The sequence below is a fragment of the Sminthopsis crassicaudata genome, chromosome 3 (genome assembly GCF_048593235.1).
Source record: "Sminthopsis crassicaudata isolate SCR6 chromosome 3, ASM4859323v1, whole genome shotgun sequence".
Taxonomy (NCBI): Eukaryota; Metazoa; Chordata; class Mammalia; order Dasyuromorphia; family Dasyuridae; genus Sminthopsis; species Sminthopsis crassicaudata.
Window position 1 is genome coordinate 517728631 of NC_133619.1, and position 14017 is coordinate 517742647.

A 14017-nucleotide genomic window follows, 5' to 3' on the forward strand; every position below is an offset into this window, starting at 1 on the left:
TTTAAGAAGGGACCTTGGAGGCTGGTACTTCATACAATCAGGTGATCTTCAAAATCTTCCTGAGACGATTCAAATGGAAGTTTTCTGGCATGGGACACTGCCCAAGCTTCCACAATGGTCGGCACAATGGCTCTGTGGACCCTTAGTTTCATAGTCATACTCTCCTTTCTCACATTTTCCTTCGGAGCCTCCCAAACACTGAGCTGACTCTGGTGTCCCCTCAATAACAATGTGGACCTCCCTGGAGAGGATGCTGCGAGGAGAGTGAACTTCTCCACAGCATTCAGAACTCTCCATCATCTTTAACCGATGGTTCCACATACGGTTGGTGGGGTTCTGGCTGATGGAGCACCTGTGTTTTCTTGTGTTAATTGTCAGGTCAAAATGAGCACAAGCTGCAGAGAATCGATCTGCTTTGCTGCATCTCCGCTTCAGAGGCTGCACAAAATGCACCATCATCTGTACTGATTCTCCCTCCTTTCTAGTCTTGGCTGGTAGCTTTTTGAAGTTGAAGAATTTGCCATCAGTGTAGGACCTGACCCTGATACTGTGTTCATTCAAAGTACTCGACAACATGGCTGAATGCAGGATGCTAAAAAGCTGGGAACAAGTACACAGCTTTGTTTCATTCTATTGGTGACTGGGAAGCGTGAGAACATTGTCCCCTCACCTTGTAAATCTTACCTGGGATGGAATCAGCACCAGGTACTTTGCCACATGAGAGAGTTGGGACTTCATCTAGGGAGGGATTGACTTCAACCTGAGGCAAACAGTGAATGGCTTCAGTATTCAATCTCTCTAGAATCATGTTCTTATCACTAATCAATGGGACTCCATCAGAGCTGAGTAGTTGTGCTGCCCCATAGGTTTCGGTCCCATAAACAGCCTTCAAGGCATCCTAAAAGCTCTTTGGATTTCACTGCTTTATACATAAACCTCCTAAAATCTTCTGGTTATCCCCTAAAAGTTCAAAGATACCTCCACTGTTCATTTCTATAAAGGTAAAGGGAGAATAGATTGTTCTGTAACAAATACCTTTTATTATCTGTTTACTTATCCTAGTTTCATCAATACGATAATTTCTCTTAGGATGATGTACTTTAGGTCTCATGACAAGCCTACTTCAAAATCATTTCCTCCTCTCATTGCTTTTGGTATTTCATAAGGTAGTACTGTTAATAATCTTTTGTCATCTTTCTATGCATTGTATTATAAACAATTTGCACTATAAATCAGTGATATCAAGCTCAAAGAGTAATGAACTGCTGCAGGCTGCATAGTGAAAACTTAGAAAACTATAAATTAACATTATTTATTTTTATTGTATTTTTATTTCTCTTGCTAAACATTTCCCAAATACATTTTAATCTGCTTCAGGCAGCACTTGGGAGTTTTGCAGGTAGGAGCATGCATCTGGGATACAAGTTTGACAACTCTGCTATAAATCAGTGTCATTGTCATGTCTTTTTGCATGGCAAAAAAGATCAAGTATATGCTGGCTAAAACAGCTTCTGGACTCTTTTAAAGTTCTCATTACAGCCATTTTTAAAAATCAATTAAACTTCTAAGTTATAGGATTGAAGATTTAGAACTTGAAGGATCTTACTTTGGTCTTGAGTATAATCTCCTCATTTTACATATGTAGAGATTAAAGGCCCAGAAATGGTCTTTTCTTATAGCTACTTCCATTTTTCAGCACCCAATTTATTTGAATAGATCAGGTTGGAACTGTTGTAATTGCATATGGTAACCTTTTCTCATTGCTATCCTTATTTTTGTTGTTGATTTTGACCTTTGCACTAAGTAGTCATTGTTCTGACTACATATAGACAGGTGAGTTGGAAATGACTCATGTCAGAATCTCCTTAGTTGTTTCTTGTCTGTTGAGCTATAGTCGGTTTCATTTTTTAAGGTAATATTTGATGCTCACCATACTTTCTGCCTCTTTTAAATAAGAAAGTATTCATGAAATATAGGTATGAGGCATCTGAATAGTATAGAAGTCTTTAGTTTCTTTTCTTAATCCTGAATCACTATTTTCCAACATATTTTTCATTGTCTTTCTCTGTGCCCATTTTCTACTGCAGTCAATTAGTATATATTGACTTTCTTTTAAAAAATATTGACTTATTATTAAGGAGCTTGTCAGTCTTTACATAATTTTTTGTATTTCTTCATCCTCCTTATAAAAGTGGGGTACCAACAGATTACCCCACTTCACTCGACAGTTTTTACTTTTGTTAGTTAAGAATACTTCGTGTTGCATGTAAAATGTATGGTATTGCCTGTCGTCGGGGGGAGGGAATAGAGGGAGGGAGGGTAATTTGGAAAAATGAATACAAGGGATAATATTATAATATATATATATATATATATATATATATATATATATATAATAAAAAAAAAAGAATACTTCGTGTTGAATCAATAAGTCAGATTTGAGTGTAAAAAAGGCCCAGGCACTTTAAAAAAATTAGATTTCAATTAGAGTGACAGGAATGAGTTCTGAATGGTTGGAGGAACTTAGTTATGTCCAAGAAATTTGTGTTAAATCAGAACTAGTGCAGATTTTAAGGTCCCAGAAGAAGAAAGGAAAGAGTAGAGACTTCAAAAGATGATCCAGAAAGAATTAGCATCACAGAGGCAACTGGAAAAAGGGAAAAGGGAAAGTAAGATTGAGATATGGTAGAAAAGAAAGATATAAGGGAAGAACATTGGTTTTACAGTGATTTTAGATCAGAAGATTAAGGTGAGTCCCAACATTTTTATTTACCTTCTAAAGAACAAAGAAAGAAAAGTTTCAAAAAAGGTTTGCTTTCCCCCAAATACTCCTCCTAGTACCTATTAACAGACACCACAAAAAGATTTGTTATTTCTTTACCTTAAGAGTTCCAGTAACTTGAATTTTTCTTCAATTACAAAGAAACCAAGGATTAATTAGAGTTAAGTATCTACCAAAATGTTAGATGTTTTCCTAAAAGGGGCTCAGAGAAATTGTGATAGTAATTATATTAGTTTAACATATACTTTCTAAAGTTGTTGTTTGTCCTTCGTTCTCAAAGAATACCATGACATCACGTATGTCATGCAAGTGAATTGGATTTAAGTGAGGGAGGCTATGCAAGGTCACCTGCCTCACTTTCCCCTCCAGAGCCATCTGGATATAGATCAGGATGACTGGAGATGAACCTGGATGCAATGAGAGATCTTGGCGTTTTTAAGTTAAGGTTTTCAAAAGGTCTCAGTTTGCACTTTCTAAAATAGTAGGAGAGAAAACCTGTGGGGCTATTCTATTGCCCCTAGGATTAAAATAAGCTAATTATTTATATCTACTATAGATGTTGGCATAAGCTGCAATTATTTTCATGGATTATTATTATTTTTTGGCTTATGCTCATCATAACCACTGAAAAGTAAGATGACCAAATAACCTATAAAAAGATATTTCTGGTTGCCTTTGTGTACATGATGAAACCAATTCTTCCAAGTCCTTTATTTACCTTAGCAAAGAGAAAAACATCTTGTTGAAAGAAAACTTTCAAGATTGAGATTTGTTCCACCAAGTTAAATGCATTTTTTTTGGCAATTAAAAATTTACATATCAAGATTTTCTATTTTCAAATGAGCCATCCTTTCATTTAGCTGCACCTTCCTTATATATTCTGCTTTCGTTTTGTAGGGAATTAAGTGGTTTGACTTCAGGGAGAAGGAGGCAAAGGTTATGAGCCCCCATGAGTCTTTTTCACCCAGCACCTGTGATTTGCAAGAATTAATTGGCATCATGGGATGTTAAAGCAAATTTTCTCATTCTGTCAGATTAAAAAGTATGGATTGAGATCATCTAAACAATAGCAGGAATGAGGGAGTTCAAAAGACAATTAAAATCCTAAAGATTTTTTCTAGGTAGCTGACTGTGTGCATCTGGCTGGGGTATCATTCTTAAAAGAGCAGGAGTACTGTTACTAACTGTTCAAGTAAAATGTTTAACAGAGAACCTCAGAGTTATCACAGGATGATGTAAAGGACATTTGTAGCATTAAAGATATGAATTGCCTTGGCTGTATAGATTTCTTGCCCATCTCTATTTCCTATGTAGATTCTCTTCCAAAGTATGATGTGATAACCAGGGGGAGAGTGTGCCCCTATGTATATGGCGGGGAGGAAGTCTTCTCTGTCACTTATTTTCTTATACCATTAAATCAAACACATTTTGTTTTGAATTGATGAATTCTCTGATTGGCCTAGGTAGGAGAAAAAAACACCACCACCACCACCACCATCACCTCCACACTGATGGATCTCATGAACTATGATTTTGAGAAATGCAGACCTACAAACTGCTTTTGGACTGGAATAATTTTTAGGGTCTGACATGTGAATTAGGCCTTGGGCTCTACACATTTATATTGAAAATGTCAATATTGATATAGCTTAGCACCAGACTAAGATAGAATGCTGCATTATTTTTAGATGTAATCACTAGCAAATGCTTTTACTTAGCTTTTTTTCTTTGTCAAACGTATAGGGTCCAATCCAGGGAGGTTTGACAAAACTGTAATAGATGAATTAAAATGTTACTATGTCACTCTCTCTAGAAGTTCATTAATTCATTTATTGGGTTCTCACTTTTAGAGTAGCAACAATTAAATTAATACCAATGGTGTAAAAAATTCCAAAATGTTAATTTTTACTAACTTCTTTCCCCCTTTCCACCACTCTGCCCTATTATCAAGTAATTTTCAGCTTAAAATTTTTTGGGGGGGGGACATCTGAGATTTTTATTCTAAATCCAGCAATGTGTCTATTCATTTTAAAATTTAAGTCAACAAGAATTAATTTGGCTCTGAAAGTTTTTGAAAAATGTCCTGGTTTGCTACAAAATCATGGCTTGGAAACACTATCTTAATCCATAACCCTTTTGTGTTCTATAAAAGCCAGCTTCTTATGGCTGGATTCCCTGTTGGGTTTCATTTCTCTGGTTTCAGCTTCCTTCTGGGTTTAATTCCTGGCTTTGATCCTTAGTAACTGTGTAACTGACGTTGGACACGTCACTTCTTGAGTTGGCTTAAGCTTCTTCTCAACAAAGTGAGAAAGCTGGCCTGGATGAACTTTAAGTTTTCTATCAGCTTTAAATTCTGTGATATTTTGCTTGTGAGTTATAGAATGAGGAAGGAACAGCTTATTGGAGAGAGAAAACCCAGAATTCATAGCTAGACCTGCTGTAGTCCAGGATTTTTAGCACCAGGGGTCACTGTCGACAAAGGAGAGAGTTAGTGGCACCCCTTCAGTAAAAGATACATAAAGTAGAACTCTACATTAAGAAAAAGAAATAATGCACAGAAGAGAATTGCAACAACGACAGATTAGCTACCCTTGTAAAAATGTATTCTGGCCAAAAGTTGGAGAGGTTCTTTCGCTGCGTCAGTATAAATTGGAAAGAGAATCCTCCCTTCAGAACAAAGATTGTTAAAAGAGCACACTCTCTCCCAACTTGGATCCACTCGGAGAGGATCCAAAAAGGGAGAGATTTCAAGGAAGGGAGAGAATTAAATTAAATTAAGCAAGTATTTCATGGGTATCTACTGTAAATAAGGCACTGTCCCTGGTACTATTGAGGTTACAAAGATTAAGACTATTCCTAGTTTCATAGAGCTTACAATCAAAGAAAAGAGATAAAATTTTGAAGAAGATCCTTTGTGGTTTGAGCTGTGCTTTAAAATATGGATAGAAATTAGACTCCAAAAAGTGGAAACCTCTTCTTGAGACAGGTATTGGAAGTGTATAAATTTGTAATTTTGTTTGAAGTACTATCAATTTTGCCTCTATTAAAGTCCTGTCATGATACCTCGTTGTAATGTGGGTTCTTCAAAGTTATCCCAGTGGAAGGTAAGCAAGCTTAAACAGGCCCTATCAAAGTGAAAAGACTTCTGGCATGGCCATAATGGATTTTTATATCTATGGTTCAAGGATCATTATCAGGTTGGCTCTAGGATGATGCTTTTTTTTTTCCCCATCAAATACAGAATTAGGATTAATGAGCAGAAGTTGCAGAAGTCAGACAAAGAACTTTAAGAACAAGAGAAATTCCTTATAATAATGGTAGCTTAAAAGTAGGAGATGCTTTGGGGAGTAGGTTCCCTCTCACCAAAAGTCTTCAAGTCAGTGTTGGATGTTATGGAGGCTATTGTTGCTCAGGTGCAAATTGGACTAGTTGGCCTTTGACATTTCTTCCAATTTTGAGATAACCATAAAATAAAGCTATACCTTAGCTAATCAGAATATTCTATTAATCAGATTCTCTCAATTCTACTTTTAGGGGAAAGAGGAAACATAAGAAAACTGCTCCATTAGTATGAAATAACTGAATTAACTAAAAGGTACAATGGTAATAGAATTCAGTCATCAGTGTAATAGGGCAATTTATTCTAAGATGTGTAGTGAATGGACTGCTGGCTATGGAGACAGGAAGCCCAGATCTGCCTCAGTTACCCACTAACTCTATTGCTTTAAGCAAATCACTTAATCTTTTTCTCTTAGGTTCCATTTTCTCATCTATATAATGGAGATTATAAAAGTACCTCACTGGCTTATGGTGAGGATTAAATCAAATGAGATTTTCATATACATGCACACGCATATGTAAAGTACTTCATAACCTTTAAAACACTACATAAAATTTAGATATAATTCTTTTTATGGGAACTTTGATGAAAAAGTTTGGTGGGGTTATTATTTTTTGGTATGAAAATTTCTCAATATCAAATCCTTTTTTTCTCACTGATCTAGAAAAAACACAACTAGAAATATATTCCTCTGGGGAAAAACATTGAAGTCATAATAAAACAGAAAAGTCTTTTAATAGCCCCATATTTACAGATGTAAATTGTTATCTTACACCAGGAAATGGCTATGAAAACCCTACACACATTTAAGGCATATGGATCTGAGGGAAAACAATTTTATGATCAAATAAAAATAATGCTCAAAATGACTCAGAAAATATAGATAAATAGTAAGGAGTATATAATTTTTGTATATGGCTCAATGGCTTAAAGGAAAGGCAATGACTAGAGATTAATTGAACAGTATCCATTGGACTGTAAAAACTGTTTCATTTCTCTCAAACCCTCTGCCTAATACATTTTATTGTAATGGGACATTCAGATTGTTTGGTTGCTTAAATATGTTTTTTAGTGATGTAAGGAAGTTGTTGCTTTTAGACATAGTTTGATCTGGGCTAAAGGGAAGAACTTATCTACAAATACCGAGTTATAGTAACATAAAAACTTATCAATAAATAAAGTGGTAAGGTTATTTAATGTCATCTAAAGTTTGTTTACATGTCTATATGTCTATATGCATATATGCATTTATCTGTATCTCTAAGATGTGTTACCCATGTAAGATGTATGTCTACATAGGATGTCTAAAATGTGTGTTGTGGGAGGCATTGATAAGAAATATCTGAGATCTGGACCATTCCTGAACCAAAGCCAATGCAAAGTTGGAGAAAGGGCAGGGCAGACTCCAAGGCACCTTGGGGGATAGCATCTTTCTTTAGTTTCTCAGAGGAATACTAGGCTAAAACTATTTATGTCTTCCTCTCTAAATATTGCTGGTCTAGGTTAAGAAAGAGGTTTCTTTGTTCACTAATCCCCAAAGGTTGGAGAGTACAAAGCTTGTATCTACCAACTTGTCCTTTCCCACCAAATGCTGTTTATGTACAAAAGGACATCACAAATAGCAACCCATATATCCAAGTCAATAGTAAATAGAAATCAGAGAAATTATACACATTAAAAAAGACTAGAAAATATAGAGTGAATGAACTTTTTAGAGGAAAATGTGAAGAGATCTCACCTCAAATAAGAGAGAAACTCTGATCTCACTACAGGGAACTTCCTCAAAGTCTCTTGAGAGGCAAGCTGGAAATTTAAGCACATGTTAAGAAGCCAGTTTCCCCTACATGTCTAATGCTTTCAAAGCCCATCTTTTTCTCTCTTTATGTGTTTGGAGTTAGTCTCCAACAGAAGCTGGAACCTATCCTCTCACAAAGAAAAGAGGCTTATTTTTCCCCAAAGCTCTTATACTAAGAACCATTCCCCTCATCACTTTATACTTTATACTTCTTTCCATCAGTTTGTAGTCACACATAAAAAAATTAGTCCATGCTTGACTTGAAAGTATATACAAAATAAATTCCAGGTAACATTTTAGGAGGGAGGGCACTAGTATTATAAGGCTGTCTCTTGAGCAGTTTTGAAAGAAAAAAGTAATCCTAAGAAATGAAGTTGAGGGTGGAGCACATTCTAGGCATGGGGGACAGCCAGTATAAAGTAACAGTTATGGAAGTATATGAAGAATTGCAAGATCACAGTTTGACCATAATGTAGAGTATAAGAAAGGAACATATAAGAAGGCAAGAAACATAGGTTAGAGGTATGATGGCTAGAGGCTAACAAGAAGAGTTTGTATTTGATCCTAAAGGCAATGGGCAGGGGAGGGTCACAGAAATTTATTGAATACCATGGTCAGCTCTACGCTTTAGGATCCACATTGAGCGTTATATGGAGGACGTGTGTAAGGAGAAAAAATTGTGTGAGAAGCAAGACAGCTTGACTGGACCATAGAGGCTAATGCCATAGTCCATGTTACAGGTCTGGACTAGGATGGTTTGGTAAAAAGGTCATTTTGTAAAAAGAGAAAAGGGAACAGATGCAACATATATTGTAAAAGTAGAAATAACAAAATTCAGCAACTCACTGGTTATTGAGATGAGAGAGAATGAGGATTTAAGAATAGCTGCAAGATTACAATATTTACTTATTTGATCATACTTCTCTGTCGAGGAAATTTTACCTATCTTTTGAAGGATGCTTTTAGAGCATTTGTATAAATTAATTTCCTGATATATTCTATTATAGAATTTGCAAATAACCAATAAATTCTGTATTGGGGGATCCACATCGCACATATATATTTGTAACCATGAATTATGACAATGGTGAATATTTGAAAAGCTCTTTCTATGTGCTTCCTGTGCCTGTGTATATATTTCCCAGTCAGCCCAGCTTGCAATCTAGAGGTCATCCTCTACTCTTAACTCTCTCTCAACCCCCCACATCTAATGTCTTGTCATGTCTTCTAGAATTTGCATTCATAATATTTCTCTTAGGTGCCCCCCTTCTTTCTCATTGCCATATCTTGGTATAGGCTACTATCACTTCATAACTGAACTATTGATTGCAAAAGCCTGTTGGCTGATCTTCTTTCTTAAAGTCTTTCCCTCCTCTGGTCCATCCTTCCCTCAACTGTCAAATCCCTCTGACCAGGTCATTCCCCACTTCCCCACTCAATGAACTCAGTGGATCACTATCCAGGATCAAATGTAAAATCCTGTTAGAGTTTCAAAGTTCTTCATTACTTGGCCCTATCTTTCCAGTCTTAAACCGTATTTGTCCTCGCCCACAAGTCTCATTCTCTTTCTCTCAGACACAGACACAGACACAGACACTCTCTCTCTCTCTCTCTCTCTCTCTCTCTCTCTCTCTCTCTCTCTCTCTCTCTCTCTCTCTCTCTCTCTCTCTCTCTCTCTCTCTCTCTCCTGTCTCTCTCTCCCTGTCTCTCTCTCCCTGTCTCTCTCTCTCTCTCTCCCTCTCTCCTTCTCTCTCCTCCTTCCCCTTCTTCTTCTTCTTCTTCTTCTTCTTCTTCTTCTTCTTCTTCTTCTTCTTCTTCTTCTTCTTCTTCTTCTTCTTCTTCTTCTTCTTCTTCTTCTTCTTCTTCTTCTTCTTCTTCTTCTTCTTCTTCTTCTTCTTCTTCTTCTTCTTCTTCTTCTTCTTCTTTTCTTCTTCTTCTCTCTGTCTCTGTCTGTCTTTCTCCCTCTTTCTCCCCCTCTCTCTCTTATTTCTCTCTTTCCTCTCTTTCTCTTCTATCTCTCTCTTCCTCCCTCCTTCCCTCTCTCTTCCCCCTCTCTCTGTCTGTCTTTCTTTCCCTCTCTTTTCTCCCCTTTCTCTTTCTCCTCTTTCTCTTTCTCCCTCTCCCTCCCTCTGTCTTCCCCTCTCTTTCTCTCTCTCTCTCGGTTTCTCTCTCCTTTCCTTCTCTTCTGTCTCTGTCTCTGTATATCTCTCTGTCTCTGTTTCTCTCTATTTCTGCGATCTAGTGACCCACATCACATTCCATTTTCAGATTACACACATTACATACACTCCTTCCTCATATCTGTCACTTGTCTTCCCTGGCTTCCTTCTAGTACCATCTAAAATTCCATCTTCTAAAAGAAGTCTTTTCTGGTTCCACTAGAAATCTTGATAATGATGATAATGATGTTCAGTCATTTTGGGGTTTTCTGGCAGAAATACTGTTGTGGTTTACCATTTGCTTCTCTAGCTCATTTTACATATGGAGAAACTGAGACAAACAGGATGAAGTGATTTGGCCAGAGTCACTCAGCCAGTAAACTATCTCAGGTCTCATTTGAACTCAGGCCTTCCTGACTTCAGGGCCAGTGCTCTATTTACTGAAACATCTCCCAGAGGGAGGCAGCAAGGCAACATGGCAGGTGTTGGATTCAGAAATACTTGAGTTCAGATCCTACTTCTGACTCTACTTTGCTGTGTAATTAGGAGAAAGTCATTTAATCTCACAGTGTTCTGGCCTAGGATTTCTTAAACTTTTTCCTCATGACTCCTCTTCACCTGAGAAATTTTTACTTCACACCAGGCTTATAAAATAGATATACACATCAAGCATTTGCTGATAATAAATTATAATTTTGTAACTCCCACATTATGAGCCCCATATGGGGTCATGACCCACAGTTTAGGAAACTGGGTTACAACTTTCTGTCTTTTTTTCTTCTTTAAAAAATTAAACGGCTTTAAAATGAACAGAAGCCTATTTTTCTTCTTCCCACCATTAAAAATGAAAAGCAAAACAAAACCATTGTTATATACATATATTAGAAATGCAAATACATATTTTAGAGATGAAAATTATACATTATAGAAGACAAAACTGTTGTGCCAAGGCTTGTCCACTGTCACGGAGCCAGTAAGAAGCAAGAACTGTTTCGAAGGTGACTCCTTTGTCTGGACAGTCGTGGTTCGCTACTAGGTCAGGCTGCTTCGTGAGTGCAACAAAACCTACTTACTGTAAGTAGTGGGAGTACATGCTGATTGTTGACAGCTTAAGAAAGTCATGTACACATGAGATGTAGTCCACTTCTGGCAGTAGTTCTTACATGTTTGCTTCAATAAACAAGAATAGAATAGCTCTATTCTGTCTATAATTTTCCCTCTCTGGGTCTAAATTGAGTTTACCTTCCCTGAAGTGCTTGACAAATCACTCCTTATCAGTCCTAATTCTCTTGTGATCTAAACTCTTTTTTAGATCATAATGTATTATTTATTATAGTATATTTTATATTTATATTATATATTCTCACTGTCCTTTTTGAACATTCCTGCTTCCCCAAACAAACTATGTTCCCAGAGCTTAGTATTTCCTTTCTTGCCTTCCTGCTAATTGCATGGGCTGTCCATAGTCCTTACCTCTTGTTTCTTAGGATTTTTACCTGATCCTCTTAGTCCCTAGTGCTTACTCACTTCTCAAATTATTTTTACCTTTCTATTTTTTCTGGGTATTCCCCAGTAGAATACTAACCCCCTAAGAGCAGGAACTGCTCTTATTTATTTTGATGTTGTACACCCAATGCCTAGCATTAAATGCTTATTGATTTTTACCACTTCACCCCTTTCCAAATATAATTCCCTGCTTCTAGAAAGCAAGATTGGTTTCATTTTGTCTTTGTTTTATTTATTTGTTTATTCTTAATGCTTAGAGTCTCCAAAGTATCTGCCACTTAGTAAATACTCAATAAATCCTAATAGAATTGAATTGAAAGGAAAACTCAACATGAAGGCCATTACTTAAGGAGGTCAGGAGATGCTCCTAGTTTATAGATCGAGCTACTTCTCTCATTACATAAAGCCACCAGCATAAAGGCTTCTATCCAAAAATTATCATACATGCCAGTTCATACAATAGTGGACAAACTTAAAATTATGTCTTTTAATTGGAAACTAGATGTGTACTCCTTGCTCATGTTTTCTTCCAGAGGCCTCTTGATTTCTAATTATTTCCAGGAAAGCATAAAAGTTGTGATAACTGATGTTTAAATTACCCTTGAAGAAAAAAAGGGAGGTTGTCCAGTTGCTAGGAAACCTGACTACAGCTGCACTCCCCCACAGCCTCCAGAGTGGACCGGGATAATCTGTCTCGACTTCCATTCCTGATGAGTTGATGACAATAGGACAACATTAGTGTGTGTATTCCATTAATCATTTAATCAACAAGCACTTATTAATTGCTTTCTACACATCTGGCTGTGCTAAGGGCTGGGGATACAAAGACAAGAAGGGTCATTTCTCTTTTATTATGGGCACTATGGTTGGCTATTGAGAACTTAGACCCCATGAGCATGCACTGCCTGCTTTGCCTTCCACATTTCCCAGGTGGACTTTGGAATACATGCAGGGATTATTTCTAGAGTACTTACCACGTAAAGAAGAGAAGGTTTTAAACAGCTATTGAACTGAAACTGAGATTATTTGCAAAAGACACTAACTAGATGATTCCATCTCTGCTTTCATTCCAAGGAGTAGAATTGTGAGCTTCCAGTTTTGGAGGTGTGGGTGCTGGGTTGAAGGGAGAGACAGAGAGGGAGAGATGAGGACACAGACAGGGGCTAAGGCATGTGGAGCCTTAGGCTTCTATTTCCCTAACTAGATCCCTGACATGGCCATCCACATGGACCCATATTTTCTATATGTCTTGGGTAAAGGCACTTTAGAACAGGCTGTGATTTTATGAGTTTAGAATGGTTAGGAAAGCGAGTCACCAAAGGTGTGAACTGGTGTATGTGCCAGATTTTGTTGACAGCTGATCCTGGTGAAAATTCAGTGGAGTTAGGAGGACCTGAGCTCAAATCTAGCTTCAGACACTTAACTCTGTAACACTGGGCAAGGCAGTTGACCCTGATCTTAAAAAAAAAAAAAAAAAAAAGTCAATAGTGGATCAAATGCTTTATAGATTAAGTTTCAGCCCACTTTCTCTAGGAACCAAGATAGTATAGGAGAGACCATGTCTTTGGGTGTATGTGTAGGGGAATGTTTTCTATTTCTATTTTTGCTGTATCTTTTTACTAAACCTTTCTTTTAAATTATGTGGAGCTAATTAATTGATCATATTGATGGTGTTGATGATATAAAGGAGACACTAATTCAGTTCAATCATTTTAGGGTCACACTTGACTCTTCATGATCCCAGACATGGATTTTCTTGACAAAGATACTGGAGTGTTTTACCATTTCATTTTCCAGCTCATAATACAGATGAGCAAACTGAAGCAAACAGGGTCAAATGACTTGCTCAAGGTCACATAGCTAGTGTGTGTCTGAGACCATATTTGAACTCAGAAAGATGAATCTTCCTGATTCAGGCCTGGCACTCCATCCATGTAGCCATGTGAGCTAGGAATACTATGTGAAAAGTCTTGCACTTCATATATGCATAAGTTGGCACATACAAACAGAATCCAGCCTTAGTGAAAAGGCACTAGCAACTAGGAGTGAGAGAGAACAAGGAAAGGTCACTTGCCTGAGCTGAATCTTAAAGGAAGCTAAGAATTTTAAAGGACAGAGGTTAGGAGAGAGGGAATTCAAGGAATGGGACACCCACAGTCCAAAGTCATGGAGATGGGAAATGGAGCCATGAGTGTAAGAAACAGTGAGTTGGTTAATATGGCTGAACTGTACAGTTCATGCAGGGGAGTAATGAGTAAGAAGAAATATAGGGAGGGGTTGGGTTGTGAAAAGCTTCTATAAATTTAACTTAAGGATTACCTAATGGGAAGCCACTGGAGGTTACTGGTGGAAGAGAAGGTCATATATATGCTTTAGGAAACTGATTTCATCATCTCTGTGCAGGATGGATTGAAGTAGAGAAGACTTGAATTAGA